The sequence below is a fragment of the Muntiacus reevesi genome, chromosome 19 (genome assembly GCF_963930625.1).
Source record: "Muntiacus reevesi chromosome 19, mMunRee1.1, whole genome shotgun sequence".
Lineage (NCBI taxonomy): Eukaryota > Metazoa > Chordata > Mammalia > Artiodactyla > Cervidae > Muntiacus > Muntiacus reevesi.
In genome coordinates this window covers 52,008,717-52,028,802 of record NC_089267.1, presented here as the reverse complement: position 1 = coordinate 52,028,802, position 20,086 = coordinate 52,008,717, and positions in this window count along the sequence as shown.

The window sequence follows — 20,086 nt, the reverse complement described above, 5'->3', positions numbered from 1 at the left end:
AGTTAATCTATCAGTTTATATAATAATTTTTTTTCTTGTGATAAGCACTTTTAGGATCTACTCTTTTAGTAACTTTCAAATATACCATGTAGCACTGCTTACTATGATCATGATGTTGTATGTTTATTTTTATTTATTAATACAGGAAGTTATGATTCATGGGATGAAGTGTTAACTAGAAAGGAGATGACGAATGCATACTTACTAATTTGATAGGGTAGATATTTTCATCTTCTTGGGGGTTTTAATTTATAAGCAAGCACCTTTTAACTTTTTTCCATTTTTATATCTATTGCCTATACTATATCATGTCTCATTAAGCTTTGGATAGAGGTAGGTGTATATAATGTTACAGTTAGTATAACAGTAGACAGTGCCCTTTCAAAAGAATTCTTTTGAGCTCTTCTTTTAAACTTTAGATATATTTAACAAGACAGTGTTCATTTTATGTTTGGTTCAGAGTAAGCTCTTTGCTGTCAGTATGACAAAATCAAGTAAAATACTGGCTTGCTTAGTGCAGAATCATTTATCCTCTACTGCATATCACGGAAAGTTAAAGAAAGACTCTAAATTCTGACGTAGCCTTTAAGCACTTGTAACTGACCAATGGATAAAATGACAAAGAATGAAGTATTTTATTCAATAGCACCAAAGGAACTCAAGTGACTATTAGTGACTGCTTGTTAGATCAGACAGTATTGTCATATTCTAAGAGGCTCTCAGATTTTTAGAAAATAATCTGTGTAAGCACTTGCCATTGAACAAATTACAAGAGGAATCATATCATGTCCAAATGATTGCCACTAGATATACTTACTTATAAACACCATTATCAGCATTATCACCATTATTACTACTCAAGAACACATGCTGTGCAATGAATTTTCTTCTTCCTCTTGTATTTCACACTTTATGAATAAACAACATAGAAAAGTAGGAAACAACTCATGTGTAGGTATTAAAAATATTAAAACCAAAAAAAACAACAAAAAAATACATTTTATGAACCCAGCCTTAAATTAATCTTAACCTCATATTCATATGATCACATTTCCCATCCCCTGAGTTCTCTTAAAGTTGCTGTGGTAAACATGTTATAATCTTTTGACACTTAACTTTCTTGTGACTTTGTGATCAATTACTCTGTCATTCCTTTTTTAGAAGGGACTTATGGGTAGGTAAGTCTGTTTATTTCTTATAATTGTTTCTTAAACTCAGCACTGTGCCCCACTAATTGGGTAGCTGCAGCACATAAATATAACCTTTCTTCATGAACTTTTACCTTTTCTTCAAAGCAACTTATCCATAGGTCAAGGGTAAGTGACTGAAGGCCCCAAGAGGATGATGTAGTCTTGCCCTACATCTTTACCCTGGCACTAATGGACCATCATTGTAATAGGAGTGTGATGGATGACCTCTGTTCATCAGAGGGGTTGACACACTCTTATTTTCCTATCCTTAAATAAATACAAATATTCTGTTAGAAAATACATAGATTTACCTTTTAACTCTTAATTTTCATGAAGTTAAAAATGAGAAAAAAATAAAATAAAAATTAGCCTGAGACAATTCAAAGCGAGCCATAAACATTTCTGGCTGTTTTGACATAACCATAGATAGGAAGAAAAGATCCTGGATGGTGAGTGACATGATACTTCACATTGAAGTTTGTGGCTTTTCTACCAATCCAGTCACCGGGCTGCTCTACTCTATAATCCTCTTACCCTTAGTTTCTATCATCAGAACCAAATCTTGGACCATTAAGTTTATTAAGGAAGGGTCAATGTGCTGTCCTATCATGTGAAATGCTGGGCTGGATGAATCACAAACTGGAATCAAGATTACCAGGAGAAATATCAGCAACCTCAGATATACAGATGATACCACTCTAATGGCAGAAAGTGAAGAGGAACTAAAGAGCCTTTTGATGAAGGTGAAAGAGAAGAGTGAAAAAGCTTGCATGAAACTCAACATTAAGAAAACTAACATCATGGCACCTGATCTCATCAGGGAAAAATGGATGCAGTGACAGATTTTCTTTTCTTGGACTCCAAAATTACTGTGGGTGGTGACTGCAGTCATGAAATTAAAAGACATTTGCTCCATGGAAGGAAATCTATGACAAACCTAGACAGCATATTAAAAAGCAGACAGATCATTTTGCCAACAAAGGTGCATATAGTCAAATCTATAGTTTTTTCTAGTAGTCATGTGCAGATGTGAGAATTGGACCATAAAGAAAGCTGAGTGCTAAAAAATTGATGCTTTCAAATTGTGGTACTGGAGAAGACTGTTGAGAGTGCCTTGGACTACAAGATCAAACAAGTCCATCCTAAAGGAAATCAATCCTAAATATTCATTGGAAGGACTGACGCTAAAGCTGAAACTCCAAAACTCTGGCCACCTGATGTGAAGAGCTGACTCATTAGAAAAGACCCTGATGCTGGAAAAGATTGGGGCAAAAGGAGAAGAGGGTGACAGAGGGTGAGAAGATTAGGTAAATTTGACTCAATGGACATAAATTTGAACAAACTCCAGGAGACAATCATGGACAGGGGAGCCTGGTGTGCTGCAGTCTATGGGATTCCAAAGAGTCAGACACGACTTAACGACTGAACACCCACAACAATTTTGCCTTATAATATGGGTTAGTAAACTTTTTCTGGACAGATCATGAGGTTTTTGTCCAAACCAATCAACTCGGTCATTGTAGTGGGAAAGTAGCCATTGCCAGCACTTAGAGGACACTGTTCTCAAACAAAACTTTATTTGTGAGCACAAATGTGAACTTTCTATAATTTTTCCTTGTCCCATACTGTGGTTTTTTTTTTAATCTTTATCCAAACTTTTTAAAAATGTAAAAGCTTGTCTTAAATTTTAGGCTATATAAAAGAGAAGCATTGGCCTTATAGCATTCTTAGTACATACACTGCTTATGACAGTTGAGACATATGGTAATATGTCCAACTTAATGCAAATGCCATTGTTACCCTTATCTAAACTAAAGCAAAGCAACTTTTTCATTTGCATATTCACACTTGCATATCATGGACTTTCAACAATAATGTATAAATTTTCAAAACTATCATTTTTTCTTATCAGTCAAATCAAATATGAAGAAAATTTTTAAAAGCCCTCTTTAGGAAGAAACAGAAACTTTCTTTCCGATTCAATACTGATATGTTTTGCATTAGAAATATCCTTAACTAATGCTCAACCAGGAATCATGCACAAGTGCAGTGACTAGCCATATCTTCAGAGAATTTAAATAATTTTCTATCTACATTATAAATCTGGTCACTCCTTTTAGAAGCACATGCCAAATAAATTTCAGAGTTAATGTGCTAAATCTACATTCAGAAATCCAGTATCTTAGAGATATCTATGATTAACTAAATAATGGGTTAGGTATTGCACAGTTATGGCACTGCTGGGTCCTTGTAAGGATTCCCCACATTTCAGTATTTTTCACTGAAAAATAAGCACTTTTCAGTATTCAGTGCTTTTCAGGAAGGTATTGGATATCAGCTGTCATCTATCTATTTTTAGCTCTGCTTTAACAACATCCTTGTTAAAATCTATCCTCCATATACTTCCTTAATTTTTGACTTTTGTAAATTCCTGTTCACAGCCAACTCACTGATCTCAATGGCATAGTCTGCTTTTCTAATAAATCAATATCATAATGCTTGAAAAAGATGCTAGGGTTAATTTTGAAGCAATGCAAGTGTTTTCTTTAGTCAGCCTTGCATGTCTTTACCTCTTCCTTTTGCCTTTATTTGTTTATTTCTAATTGTCTCTTGTCAGAATACCTATGATTGCTGTACATTCTCCTTTCTCTAACTTCTCTGCCATCAGATACAGTGATTTCTTTTAATCTACAACTTATTTGCATTCTCACCTGAAAAGATACACTATCTCAGTAAGTCATGCTTCCCACTGAACCCAATTACTCCCATGGTATAAAGCAAAGTGGGCCTGAACATCCCAGATGGAATAGGCAACATATGTTTGCTACCATCAACACAGCTGGAATATCTGTATATGAATTCATGCTGAGTGTGCATCACTGTAGTTGCATACTCTTGTATGAGGCTGAGAGGATCTGCAATTAGGAATAAGGTTTACAGATAATATAAAACAGAAATAAAGAAGTGGATTTTAGAGATGTGTTTACCTAGTGACTGCAGCAGCTCTGTTCTGCTTTCTTGGTAGAACTAAGGAAATTGTAATTACTCACTTAAAATTTTCCCAACTTTGTAACTTGAAAGAAATCTCATAAGTGATTTAGAAAGAGTTGGGAACATGATATCAATTTTGCTTCACTGTGTATCAATCTCCCTGCAAATTAATAATAAAACAATGGCATCATAATATTAACCATACTTATGTATGCCCGTCAATGTTTTAAATTCTTTATATGGATCATATTATCCAATGCTTTACATGGATCATATTATTTAATGCTCCCAAAACACTATATGTTAAATCCTATTATCATCCCTCTTTGATAGATCTCATATGATAGAGGAATAAACTGGGACACCAGTATGTTAAATTGCAGAATTTTAAGAAGCAAAACCAGAATATAACATGATATAGCTGACTTTCCTATCTATCTATCTACCTATCTATCTATCTATAACATAGTTAGGTCAGATTATGTAATTCCTTTTCTATTAGTGCTACTACTCAAGGGAGTCAGGGGTATACCAGGAAACAATGGCTATTTTTTTTTTTTTTCAAAGTACCTGGAAATGAAGCTGGAATACCAGGGAGAAGACAGAAGGGAGGTTAAAAACAAGTAAGCATGATGAATGGGGAGGATAATAACTCTCTCTCTTTTCTTCTTCCCCATCAGTAAATGGCAACTAACCAGATGCTTATTTATTAGTGTCTTCTCAGTCTTGGCAAGTGAATGGGCATGTGCTTGCTGTATGAAGACATTAATGCTATAAGGAAAAACTTGAGGAAAGAAATCCACAAAATAACCAAATCTTTATTTTAATCTAACTATTCTCATTAAACATCTACCTGTCATTGAACATTTATAAGGAACTCTTATAACTAATTTTATTTCAATACAGTTTCACAAACATTATTGATTTCCTCTTTTAATAAGGCTCTTATGTTCTCAGAATATTTCCATTAGAAATACCAACAAATATATAATAGATTTGGACTTGAGGTATAGCCTTTTCTCTTCTTTTCCCTTTATTCTGGTTAAAAATTAGCAAATAACTTAAAAGAAATCAAACAAAAAAGAGGAGGAATACAAAAGAATATTTTAAGGGGAACTGATCTTTGCAGAATCAAAATGTAAAGGGAAGGTTCTTATCAGCAATAACTATAGTGAATTTTTTAAATGCATTTTGTAACCTGTGTCTCTATAAATTCTGAAACAATCATTTCCAAAGACACAGAGAAAAAATAGTTATTGTCCTAAAGAAAACTAGAATATATATATATATATATATGTATATATATATATATATATTTAAGTCCTTTATGACACAAGGAACATTTGAAGTTTAATTCCAAAGCTATATGCAGAAGATGTATAAAGTTAAGCAACTTTATTTATAAATGCTGAAGGAATTGAAAGTGAGGAGAGGTGGTCATGGAGTAGCATAAATCATAGTGAGTCTTTCCTGTATGTTGAAGAAATTATAGAATACAGTTTGAATTAGATATGGTAATGTTTCTGATAAGTGAAGTAACAAAGTGAGAATTAGCACAATTTTGAAGGTGGCTTGTCTCAAAAAGAGGGCTCAATTTGAGAGAGTTAATAAAATTAAAGTGGCACTATGAATTGCCTTCAGTATTATGTGGAAAATCAATTGTTGTTGTTTTTTTTTTTCTCTGATGAAGAATAATAGGGCCCTGTAGTAAATTTCCTATTAAAGGAATTCATATTATGTGAAAAGCTTTGGGGAATATCAATCCATTAAGAAAGTGCAAGATCAGCAATAAGTTATAAGAAACAAAATTATTGGAAGCCAAGAAGACAAGGCAGAAGGTCATGAACTTACAGTGTGACATAAGAAAAATACTGAGAAAATGAAGAATGGTAGAATGTTATGGAGGATGGAAAAAAAATTAACTCCAAAATTTAGAAATTTGAGGACAAAGATTATAGTACTAATGATAAAAATAAAGCTATTGCCTAAGAAGAGAGTTCCATCATGAGGCACAAAATTTTTTCTTTTAGACATTTTGACTTGCTAGTGATGACAAATAAATGTAGCTGTTATCTAGACAGGTGAATCTAAAGGTCGTGAAGATCATATTGACAGAGAGGAGATGGAAGGGAAGTGATAAGCGTTCAAAATCAGTAAGTATAGAGAAAGAGCAGAAGTTCAAGGTCTGAGTGAAGGACAGAGAAATTGAAGAAGTTAGAGAAGGAGCAACCCTAAAGTACAGTTAATGGCAAGAAAAGAACATGGTTCAACAATGAAGGAGTAGCTGACTCTCATTTACTAAACAGACTTAAGGAGGAAAATAATTGAAACACTATCTCAGTGTATTTATAGAAAGGAAGAGTTTTTGATGACTTATGTATACATTTATAAAGTGATTTATAATACTCAGTTACAATACTGATCACTTAATTATTGATAACATGGGTATTATATCCCTCCATGTATAATGTGGGTTTCCCAGGTTGTGCCAGTGGTAAAGAATCTACCTGGCAATGGAGGAGACAAAAGAGACACAGGTTTGATCCCTGGGTTGGGAAGATCCCCTGGAGAGGAAATGGCACCCCACACCAGGATTCTTGCCAGAAAAATCTCATGGACAGAGGAGCCTGGCAGGCTACAGTTCATGGGGTCACAAAGAGTTGAATATTGAGCATCTGAGTATATATATGTATTATATAGAGATTAACTATATATTATAAATTCTTCTAATCAAAATCTCCTACCTTCATCTCCCCTTATATGCATACTTTATACTGTACATGTATATGTATATGTAAAAGCAGGTAAACAGGGAAAATCCTTTAGCATAAATATAGGCTAAAAGAGATAATAGTGTAATCTCAAACAGCAAAGAATCTTGATGCTTCCTTTATTAAACTATGTTCTTACGGCCAACTTACTTGTCTGTCCCTCATTTTCATTATCAAGAGAATAAGAATAGCATACTTACTTACTCAGAGACTTAATGATTCATAGTTTTATTATAAACATTAAATGAGCGATCTCTTGGAAAGTGTTAGGTAGTTAGAATAGGAAAAAGGAGTCCAAAATGGCAGTGGCTAAAAGACAAAGAAAGGGAAAAGCCAGCGAAAATGGAACAAAAGAAAATCCATAGACAGGAGTGTGAGAACTTCAGGTGAAACAAACATGCCCCTTTCTTGGCTAGTGCAACATGCATAGGGCAGCTCAAATGGGGGAGGAGAGAAGCATATATAAAGAGGAAGCCAAGAAGGAGTGAGGCCTCTCCTTTTGGAGTTGACCTGACCTCATGCCTCAAGGGTGTACTACCCTTTACTTGCCATATAAAACTGAATTGTAACCGAACTATAACACTGGTCCACTCTTTAAATCTTTGCTGTGGTGAGACAGAACCGAGAAAATTACACACTCTCCTGACATATCTAAACAGCAGGTTTTATTACATAGTTATATATCCCACATCTCTATGTTTATGTGAATGTGTTTAAATTATGTATAATGGTTGCATATGATGAATATCACATAATATACATGTATATGTGTCCTTATGTATACATAATTATAATGAGTGTTTATATTCATATATTTATGTATCTATGAAGTTGCTGTAGATGAAAAAAATATAATACGACTTAATCAATTTTCTTCTCCCACAAATGAAGTAGATTTTTCAAATACAATTTTATTTATTTATTTTTACTAAGGAGATTTCTTTTTTTATTTACTTGAACTTTCAAAACGCACTTTTATATTCAGTTCCAAAGTTTGAAATTATACATTTGTCAAAACTTTAGTTGTCATATACTTGTTCCTGGTGAGGTATGGAGAGTAGGGAATGAATTTCTTCAGTTAGTCACTGATGTCAGTGAGCTAGGTATGGCTTCTTATACTGAATAGTTTCTTGAATTTTCCCACAACAATTGGTGCAAACATTCAAAGTTAGTAGTAGTTTAACCCACAATCAAAGCAACAGCATTTCACAGTGGTAATCTCTCTGCATGGTTTTCAAGTACCAGGACAAACATTGCTTTTACATACTCAACTGAATGCTCTTTTTTGGATGGGTGAGGATTATAGTTTATTCATAAATTTTGATAATAGTTCAGCAACAGTTAAAATGTCTACAGTAATGTTCTTCACAGTTGTTAATAATGTTAATTTTTAAACATAAATCCTTGATAAAGTACAATTAAAACTAATAATATATATCCTTAGATTTAATGATTAAGTTAGAAAAATAAGTGTAATATAATTCTACTCTTCAATCAGGTAATCATGATTTTTTGAGTATAGATCTGATGCTGCCTGCTAACATAATTTTTATCATTTGTTTGTGCTTTCATAAAGTAGTCTATAAATGTCTCTGTAATAGCCACAAAAGTTTAAGATACCTAAAAACAAGAATCAAAGTTTTCATATCTTCTTTTCCAAATTAAAAAGAAAATCTGCTTGACATAATTAGTAAATGTTCATTGAGTGAAGAAATTAATATCTCCATATTTCAAAAAATGGAACCAACTAAAAGAACATTACTTAAGGTAACATGTAGAATTAAATAAAAATAGATGGCAGATTTTCTAAATTCTTGGGAAGATGCCAGGACATGTTTTCAAGGCCAATTCTCTGGAAATTATTCAATAGGCAAGGTTTTTGTTTGATTTGTTGTGTATTCAGTCTTGTTTCTTTGATGGTCTGGTCTTGTTTCCCCTATAGCTTGACCTTCCTCTCTCCAAATACCATTACTCTGAAGGATCAGAAAAGACACATACCGCATATTTTCTCTTTACTTCTCTTCAGTGAATTCTTTTATTCTTAGCTCATCAGTCTTAACTAGTTTTTTAAAGCATTTTTAGATGCATTAAAACATTTTAGATCTTTTTTAATGCATTATTAGATAAATAGTAATAAAGTGCTCAAGTAATCAAATTTTGCCTTGGAGTACAGAATGAAGCAGGGCAAAGACTAATAGAGTTTTGCCAAGAGAACACACTAGTCAAAACAAACATCCTCTATCAACAACACAAGAGAAGTCTCTACACAAGGACATCGCTAGATGGTCAATACCAAAATCAGATAGATTATATTCTCTGCAGCCAAAGATGGAGAAGTTCTATACTGTCAGAAAAACAAGACCAGAAGCTGACTGTGGCACAGACCATAAAATCCTTATTGCCAAATTCTGACTTAAATTGAAGAAACTAAGGAAGCCACTAGCGCATTCATGTATGACCTAAACCAAAATGCTTATGATAATACTGTGAAAGTGACAAATAGATTCAAGAGATGAGATCTGATAAAGTGCCTGAACTACTATGGATGGAGGTTCATGACATTTTACAGGAGGCAGGGATCAAGAACCTCTCCAAGAAAAAGAAATGCAAAAAGGCAAAATGTTTATCTGAGTAGGCCTTACAAATAGCTGTGAAAGAAGAGAAGTGAAAACCAAAGGGGGAAAAGGAAAGAGACCCATTTGAATGCAGAGTTCCAAAGAATAGCAAGGAGAAATAAGAAAGCCTCCTCAGTGATCAAATCAAAGAAATAGAAGGAAACAATAGAATGGGAAAGTTTAGAGATCTCTTCAAGAAAATTAGAGATAACAAGGGAACTTCTCATGCAAATATGGACACAATAAAGGACAGAAATGGTATGGACCTAACAAAAGCAGAAGATACTAAGAAGAGGTGGCAAGAATACACAGAACTATACAAAAAAGATCTTCATGACCTAGATAATCCTGATGGTGTGATCATTCACCTCAAGCCAGACATCGTGGAATGAGAAGCCAAGTGGGCCTTAGGAAGCATCACTACAAACAAAGCTGGGGGAGGTGATGGAATTCCAGTTGGGCTATTTCAAATCGTAAAAGATGATGCTGTGAAAGTGCTGCACTCAATATGCCAGTAAATTTGGAAAACTCAGCAGTGGCCACTGGACTGAAAAATGTATGTTTCTATTCCAATCCCAAAGAAAGGTAATGCCAAAGAATGCTCAAAATTCTCCAAGCCAGGCTTCAAGAGTACATGGACCATGAAATTTCACATGTTTAACCTGGATATAGAAAAGGCAGAGGAACCAGAGATCAAATTGCCAACATTTGCTGCATCAATGAAAAAGCAAGAGAGTTCCAGAAAATATCTTCTTCTGCTTTATTAACTATGCGAAAGCCTTTGACTGTGTGGACCACAGTAAACTCTGGAAAATTCTTAAAGAGATGGAGATATCAGACCACCTGACCTGCCTCTTGAGAAATCTATATGCAGGTCAAGAAGCAACAGTTAGAACTGGACATGGAACAACAGACTGGTTACAAATAGGAAAAGGAGAATGTCAAGGTTGTATATTGTCACCCTGCTTATTTAACTGTTATGCAAGGCACATCATGAGAAATTCTGGGATGGACAAAACACAAATTGGAATCAAGATTGCCGGGAGAAATATCAATTACCTCGGATATGCAGATGACACCACTTTTATGTCAGAAAGCAAAGAAGAACTAAAGAACCTCTTGATGAAAGTGAAAGAGGACAGTGAAAAAGTTGGGTTAAAACTCAACTTTCAGAAAACTAAGGTCATGGCCTTTTGTCCCATCACTTCATGGTAAATAGATGGGGAAACAATGGAAACAGTAGCGGACTTTATATTTTTGGGCTCCAAATTCACTGCAGATGGTGGTGAGTGCAGCCATGAAATTAAGATGCTTGCTCTTCGGGAGAAAAGCTATGACCAACTTAGGCAGCATATTAAAAAGCAGAGATATTACTTTGCCAACAAGGGTCCATGTAGTTAAGACTATGGTTTTTCCAGTAGTCATGTATGAATGTGAGAGTTGGACTATACAGAAAGCTGAGTGCTGAAGAACTGATGCTTTTGAACTGTGGAATTGGAGAAGATTCTTGAGAGTCCCTTGAACTGCAAGGAGATCCAACCCGTCCATCCTAAAGGAAGTCAATCCTGAATATTCTTTGGAAGGACTGAGGCTGAAGCTGAAACTCCAATACTTTGGCCACCTGATGTGAAGAACTGACTCATTGGAAAAGACCCTGATGCTGGGAAAGATGAAGGCAGGAGGAGAAGGGGACCACCGAGGATGAGATGGTTGGATGGCATCACCGACTCAATGGACATGAGTTTGTATAAACTCCTGGAGTTGGCGGTGGACAGGGAGACCTGGTGTGCTGCAGTCAATGGGGTTGCAAAGAGTTGGACATGACGGAGTGACTGAACTGAACTGAACGAAATCAAATGCTGCTTTCTTCTAATTATACTGACACAACTGGAAAGTCAAGGTGTGACTGTTTTAACAGAACATGTAGAATTTCCATGTGGAAAGATAAATGTTGCTTCATTTACTGGACTGAGAGCTCCTTATGGACAGACACTTTATGTCCCTGACTGCAATTACCCTAAAGCTTGCCACTGCAAGACACTTTTGATTTGAATTCAATATATATGTTTAAGCAATTAAATAACCTTAAATCCTAACAGAAAAAGACTGTTAATAACATCTGTACTATTTATTGTTATGTGAAGTTTGTAACTGTCATTATTTCAACCCAGCACATCATTGTGAGACTGCTAGCAAAGAAAAAGGACTCCATTCTGATTTTGAGTTTTGTGACCAAAACCGGTTTACTGGTAATACTAAGAGATAACCCAATGGTGAACTGATTTAAATTTAAATAAAAGACTTGAAAAGGAAAACTCCTCTGTTACATTGCCCTTAGCTGATATTTTTATGCTAATCCTAAATATGCATCATACTGTCAGAAGCTTAAATGATCAACAGAAACTGTTTTTCTTCAGATTTATTTTTTACCATGTTTTAAAATTAAGCAAGTTTAGTGTCCTATTTATATGTTTAATTTCAGTCAATGTACCCAATAGCAATATAAAGAAACAGAGATGTTTTAAAAGATTCAGAAAATCAGTTAAGCACAACTTCCTATGCATGGCATCAAATGATAAGTGAATTTGAAAAGTTAAATTTAGAGATAGAAGACAATCACTTGAACATGATTTATAGTCCATTAACACATTTTAGCATACTTTATTTTGAAATATATTCAACTTTGCCTTTATTAAAGATAAATCCTTGAAAAGGAATAACATTTTTTATAAGCCAAAAATATGTTTATTGTGATTGCAATTATTTCATAAAACAGAGCAAGTTAAAAAAAACACCATTATTGAATGTACAACAAATATTTACATCTTCTCCCTTTTCCAAATGGTACTATCATTTATATATTACTAATGTGGTCATTATCAGTATAGTACATAAAGTAATAAAATTAATTATTTCAGAATTAAGGCATAACATAATAATTCAATTTAGAGGCAAAGCCCCATTTTATATTATGTTTATGGCACTATAGGGAACCATAAAGGAAAAACTCAATTTTCCTCCTTCAGTGTAGGGAAAAACCTAGGTCTTTCCTACTGTGTATTTTTTCCTTATGAGTCTCTTTCTTATCTCTTCTGACACTTCTGATCACCAAATATGTGACAGTTTTTCCCATAACATGCAATTCTCTGTGACACCAGCTGGGTATCCTATAATTTAACTCAGTTCTGACACTATCTACCTAGAGATATTGTCATATCCCACAGGATAAATGCTCAGTATCACAAAAATTGCCTCCAGATCCCACTTCAGAGGTCCATCACAAGCCAAGAGTATCTCCTGTGCTTCTGACCAACCAGCTACAGATCAGAGGTTCTAATGACTCCTCTTTGGATTCAATTAATTTACTAGAATGACTCACAGAACTCAGGAAGCATTTACTTATGTTTACTAGTTTATTAAAGGATATGATAAAGGGCACAGATGAACAACAAAATGAAGAGATACACGGTGAGGTATAGTAGGGGGAAAACTGCAAATTCCATGCTTTGGGGATTTTCTGGAGTTTTTATCACATGGACAGAATTGATTATTAATTTCATTTTTTTTTTTAGCTCTTCTCTTTTCTCAAGAAAATGAGGGGCAGCGTAAAAAATTCCAAGCTTCTAATTATGGCTTCTTAAAATTCTTAAAGAGATGGGAATACCAGACCACCTTACCTTCCTCCTGTGAAATCTGTATGCAGGTCAAGAAGCAACAGTTAGAACTGGACATGGAACAATAGACTGGTTCCAAATAGGGAAAGGAGAATGTCAAGGCTGTATATTGTCACCCTGCTTATTTAACTGAATGCAGAGTACATCATGCAAAATGCTGGGCTAGATGAAACACAAGCTGGAATCAAGACTGCCGGGAGAAATATCAATAACCTCAGATATGCACGTTAAACCAGCCTTATGGCAGAAAGAGAAGAACTAAAGAGCCTCTTGATGAAAGTGAAAAAGGAGAGTGAAAAAGTTGGCTTAAAACTCAACACTCAGAAAACTAAGAATATGGCATCTGGTCCCATCACTTCATGGCAAATAGATGGGGAAACAGTGTAAACAGTGTCAGACTTTATTTTTGGGGGCTCCAAAATCACTGCAGGTGGTGACTGCAGCCATGAAATTAAAAGATGCTTGCTCCTCAGTAGAAAAGCTATGACCAACTTAGACAGCATATTAAAAAACAGAGACAATACTTTGCCAACAAAGGTCCATCTAGTCAAAGCTATGGTTTGTCCAGTAGTCATGTATCGATGTGAGAGTTGGACTATGAAGAAAGCTGAGAGCTGAAGAACTGATGCTTTTGAACTGTGGTGTTGGATAAGACTCTTGAGAGTCCTTTGGACTGCAAGGAGATCCAACCAGTCCATCCTAAAGAAATCAGTTCTGAATATTCATTGCAAGTACTGATGTTGAAGCTGAAACTCTGATACTTTGGCCACCTGATGTGAAGAACTGACTCATTGGAAAAGACTCTGCTGCCGGGAAAGATTTAAGGCAAGAGAAGAAGGGGACAACAGAGGATGAGATGGTTGGATGACATCACTGACTCGATGGACATGAGTTTAAGCAAGCTTTGGGACTTGGTGATGGACAAGAAAGCCTGGTGTGCTGCAGCCCATGCAGTCACAAAGAGTCAGACATGACTGAGAGACTGAACCGAACTGAATTATGGCTTGACTTTTACAGAGACCAGCCTTCATCCAGGAACCATCCAGGAACCCACCCAGAATTGTCACATTACAACAAAAAAAGGCTTCCCTGTTGACTCAGTGGTAAAGAAACTGCCTGGCAATGCAGGAAACATGGGTTCAATCCCTAATCCAAGATTTTGCCCCTCTTACCATCTTGCTGCAGCTTCTTGTTTGTCTTTGGACATGCGGTATCATTTTTTGGTGGGTTCCAGTGTACCCCTGTAGATGATTCTTCAACCATCAGCAAACAGTTGTGATTTTGGTGCTCTAGCAGGAGGAGTCTAGCCAAAGCTATGGTTTTTCCCATAGTCATGTATGGGTGTGAGAGTTGGACTATAAAGGAAGCTGAGCACTGAAGAATTGAGGCTTTTGAACTGTGGTGTTGGAGAAGACTCTTAGAGTATCTTGGACTTCAAGGAGATCCAACCAGTCCATGCTAAAGTAAATCAGTCCTGAATATTCATTGGAAGGACTGAGGCTGAAGCTGAAACTCCAATATTTTTGGCCACTTGATGCGAACTGACTCATTTGAAAGGACCCTGATGCTGAGAAAGATTGAAAATGGGAGGAGAAGGGGATGACAGAAGATGAGATAGTTGGATGGCATCACTGACTCAATGGACATGAGTCTGAGTAAGCTCTGGGAGTTGGTGATAGGCCTGGCTTGTTGCCATCCATGGGGTCACAATGAGTCGGACATGACTGAGCAACTGAACTGACTGAACTGAGCAGGAGGAGATGACCACACATCCTTCTACTTTACCACCTTGAACCAGAAGCCCTATTTTTTACTTCTAATAATTTTTTGCTTCTACTTCTAATACTGAGACTTTGATAATAAGTGTTGGTGAAATCTAGCAAGGCCCTGTTATATCATTCAAAAAATACTGTCAATAATAGTTATTATAATACATCTATTTCAGCAAGTTTATGTCAAAATGTGCAAGTGCTTATGCACTTGTGCAGGACTTTACAATAACCTAATTTATACATGTCAACACAGTCTGGTGTATACAGATCACCCATTTAGATTTTAATGCCAAAGCTAAAGGGATTTAAACACAAAGGGATTTTAGTGTCATGAAAGAATATTTTTTCACTTATATAAAAGCACATTTCAAAAATGGCCACAAGTAAGTAAAGAAATTGGTTCTAATTATACACTTTACTGCTGGTCTCATTTTGAACCTTATTTTTGCATGCATTTACCACCTCCTCCCCCATCATTGTGCCTCTAATTTACTTTTCTCATATTATTAAATTGGCTAAGACCTTACATGCAATGTTGAATAGAAGTGATGATAGTGGGTCTCCAAATTTCATTTTTGAGTTTAAAAAGAATACTTAAAATATTTTACTTTATTTTATTGAGATGACTGAATTTCAAGGTGACCAATATAAGGGCACAAAGCTAAAAAGGATTCTGATTTTATAGAATTTTGCCCTGAAATAATAACCTTAACTTCAAGTTCTTTTAGTTTGATTATCTATATCAGTTCCCCAGAAATTAGACGAGTAATGAATTTAGAAATTTCAGCCTGCCCCCAAAGGCACACCTACACAGACATATTCTTGGTTCAGCTCAGGTACCTGGTTAGCAAGGGGAGAGAGACTTAAATGCTTTTATCTTCTTAAAAATATAGGTATAGATATTGATAAATAAATCACCTCATTACCAACACTAATGAAACTGATTTCCCCTGCTGATGTTGTGATTAACCTCCTATCCAATACTTTATTCATTTTCTTGTCCTGCCCCTGTTACCTTCAGGATTAAAAGCAACAAAGAAAACGAGAGACTGCAACCAAGTAATTCCCTAATGGGATTTTCTCAGTAACAGACCACTTTTTGTTTCTCATCTCTTGCTTAACAAAACCTTCAGGTTCCTGAATCTTCCCTGAGTTTCAGAAAGCCTGGCTCAAGTGTTAATAATCAGATGAGTGACAACATGTAAAGATGAAGAATAGCAGTCTGGCTATTCAGAACTGGTGACATTTTATATAATAGATCAGTAATATAGCAGTCACAGGACCTTTAGTTCCTACCTGAAGGACATAGATAACAATGTCTGGCACACATATATAAGTTGGTTTTTATGGAAGCCAGACTCCCTCCAGATGGAAACTACTGACCCCAATGGCAAGCTTGTGGACCCCAGACCAGCTGGAACCAGAAGGTCGATTATTGAGATTCTTGAAACATCACCCTGTTACTTCACCGTCAAACAGGCAGAGAATTGTGTACTAACCAATCACACACCTGTGACTCTGTCCTTCACATAGTTTTTTTAAAAGCCCTTCACTGAAAGCTGACTGGGAGTGTGGGTCTTTTGAGCATGACTTTTAGCTGCCCATACTCCTTGCATGGTACCTGCAATAAGCCCTGTACTTTCCTTCACCACAAGCCCATATCAGCAGATTTCTTTTGCTGCATGTTGGGCAATCAGACCCAAGTTCAGTTTGTTAACACTATTGGTACAATAGAGAAGAATATATAATTTCAAAAGCAGAATTTTACACTTGTGAAGATGTACTTTATATATCGTGATATTATATTACTAATTATTGCTGGACAACTGCCCAGTTCCCAGGTGTACATTGCAAATCAAATCCTTGCAAACTAGCTTCAGGCCTACAAGTATGCCCTTTCTTCTCTAGTTTTCACTCTACATTAGTTAAAAGAAAAAAATAAGACTCCTTGTGGTCAAGAGAAAGATGAAAACAAAAAATCACACAAAACTAGTGGCAGGGGTCTGACCAAGCCTATGACATACCCATTAAACTGAAAGCTACCAGTGATACTGGAGAATCTTATTTATTGACTTGGAAAAAGCTGTTGAAAGAGCTACAAAAGTTGGTGACTGAAACAGAAAAGCCACAAAATTATACATAAAAAGATGAATTATTCTATTATTAATACTAGATAATATGATCTCCAAAAAATGTATGTGGAAAAATAACTGTATATGTTTTTATGATTGTTATAAAAATGAAATATTATACTTTGAAGCTAGTTATAAAATAAGATGATAAATAGTTTCATTATCATAATTTTTGAGATGAAAAGTAGCTATGATTAAATAATCAAAAACAGGTATTTTACATATATACCTCTCTCTCTCTCTCTGATTCCTCAGTACAAACGTATAGAAACAATTGTATACATTTTGTGTATCTAAAATTTATACACATTTTACATTTTTCATATATGATGAAAATGTCACATCTATGTGCATTTCTGATCCTAGAGCAAAGAATATATAAAAAAAAATAATTTTATGCAATTTATTAAGGAGGAACAACCACTGTAATTCATTCCATACTTGCTGTTACTGATGAAAATGACAAATCATGGGTTGGAGTCCAAGTGCTGTAAATGGCATGTTTCAAACAGCCGGGATCAAAATGCCTTTGGAACTGGAATAAAGAACAGGCATCTTTGAAAATATGACTCCCTACAAACAGTTACATGTAGGAGTGTGCATGTGTGTGTATGTGTGTGTGTGTATGTGTTCTGTGTATAAAAATATACTTGCAATTTATATTAAACAGCTAACTTTTTGATTTCCAGTGACTACCTGCCTTTGCTAAAAAAAAGGCTAAAAGGATTCAAAATGATCTGTAAAAAAATTCTTTACACCAAATTATGTTCCATAATTATATTAATAATTTTAATACTCAAGAAACATCAGTCAGAAACAGGTATTGGGATGATATAAATCAAAGTAGAGCCTCAAAACAAAAATAAAGTCCTAATGCTGCTTCTTTTGATAAAGGTGACTTTCAGCAGCAAAAATTCTATATTCTACAGAATGCAACCACTTTGCCCGCTGAATCAAGCAGAGTGTAGAGATACACAGGAAATACTATTGATTTTAAGCATTATTTGAACCAACAAACAGATTTAAAATGACCTTCCACTGTGATAACAATATCTATAATTTGAAAAGAGTTTGTAGAGGAAGAACTGTTGTAAGGTCTGGAGTAAGATAAATGGCAATTTATGGAGGTCAGTTGGCCAATTTCAGATCAAAATAGTTGATATTGCTACAAAGCAGTAAATATATCAACACAATTTCTGGAAAAATCACAATCTGAGGATACTTTAATTTTCAAGGAATTGTTTTACTAGTCACTCTGGAATTGCTTTATCTATAAAGCTAATCTTATAACTTTGGCATTTCCTGCTTTCAGCTATGTTCATAGCAATAGAGTGGACTGGCTCCTTAAAAAGTATAACTAGAGAAATTAATCTATTTTTAGGTTTGCTGAATTGACATTATATAATGATCTGTAAGTCTCAGGTCATCCCATGATTCAAAAAATAGAAACAGTAATAATGAGTATATTTTTACAAGTTAACTTATTTTAACATGGATATTATTCACTTAAACCTGGTAATGTTCTTTGAAGGTCTTTCTGTTCCCCTGTTTTGTAAATAGTTAGGCTTGGTACCCATAATTTCTGTAATTGGTCTGAACTTAGGTTTAAATTTACAAATAGAAGTTAGTTCAACAATACAGGATGAACAAGTTCTGGAGAAGTATTGTACAACATAGGGTCTATATGTAACAGTAAAAAGGTATCATATGCCTACAAATTTACTAACCAGGTAGCGTTTATGTTAAGTGCTCTTACCACACACACACAAATGATATAAAAATAAACTAATACATGAAGGAGGAATGAAGTATCTTATAGGAATCTTGTAGAAGTGAGGGATAATTAATGGCTTGATTGTGGTGATGATTTCACTGGGGTATACTTGCCTTCAACTTCATCAAGTTAAATATATGTAACTTTTAAAATATCAAATATGTTTCAGTAGAGTGTTTTTTTTAAGTAGTTTAAAATAATTCAAAGTTTTCCATATATATTCAGTAATCTAAGTTGGAAGAGCTTAGTGTAAATCACCATGTAGAGCTTTAGAGGTTACACAGCTTTAGAGGTTTATAATAATTAAAGATGCTAAAAAAAAAAAAAAATAGGCAAAGTAACCCTTCAAAAGGTAAAGTCATGTAGAATGAACACAAAATACCTTTAAAATTGCCCAGAGAAGGGATATTCTTCTAACCCAACAGAAAAATATTTGCCTTTCTAACCAACTTCTACCTGCACACTCAGAAATGTCTAATTTCTCATTGTTTGCCTTATTTTTTCAGCCCCTATCTGTCAGAAAGCTCCTTCGTTTCAGTCTCATGTTGGAAACTTGTATTCCAAATTTATCATATTATTTTGTTGTGCTCTTACTCAACAATCAGCTCAAACACTGTGTTCTTGTTCTTGTTAATCTGGTTTAAAGCCAAAACATAATCTAATTAATAAGAGCTTAAGGAAATATTTTAAGTATTTCCTGCTGATTGAGTCCTTTGAGAATTACTTAGAATTTCTTTGGTTGGAATTTTAAAATCATGATAGTTTTAGTTATTAGAATTTCCTTAGGGATGATTTTCCTAGAGGGAAAATTTATAGACTTTTTTTTGAGGGCTCTGCAAATGTTGAGGAGAAGGCAATGGCACCCCACTCCAGTACTCTTGCCTAGAAAATCCCATGGACAGAGGAGTCTGGTGTGCTGCAGTCCATGGGATCGCTAAGAGTCGGACACAACTGACTGATTTCACTTTCACTTTTCACTTTCCTGCATTGGAGAAGGAAATGGCAGCCCACTCTAGTGTTCTTGCCTGGAGAATCCCAGTGATGATGGGGGAGCCTGGTGCGCTGCCGTCTATGGGGTCACACAGAGTCGGACACGACTGAAGCGACTTAGCAGCAGCAGCAGCAGCAGATGTTGAACTGCTTTACGAAGTGTCTATTATTGTATCC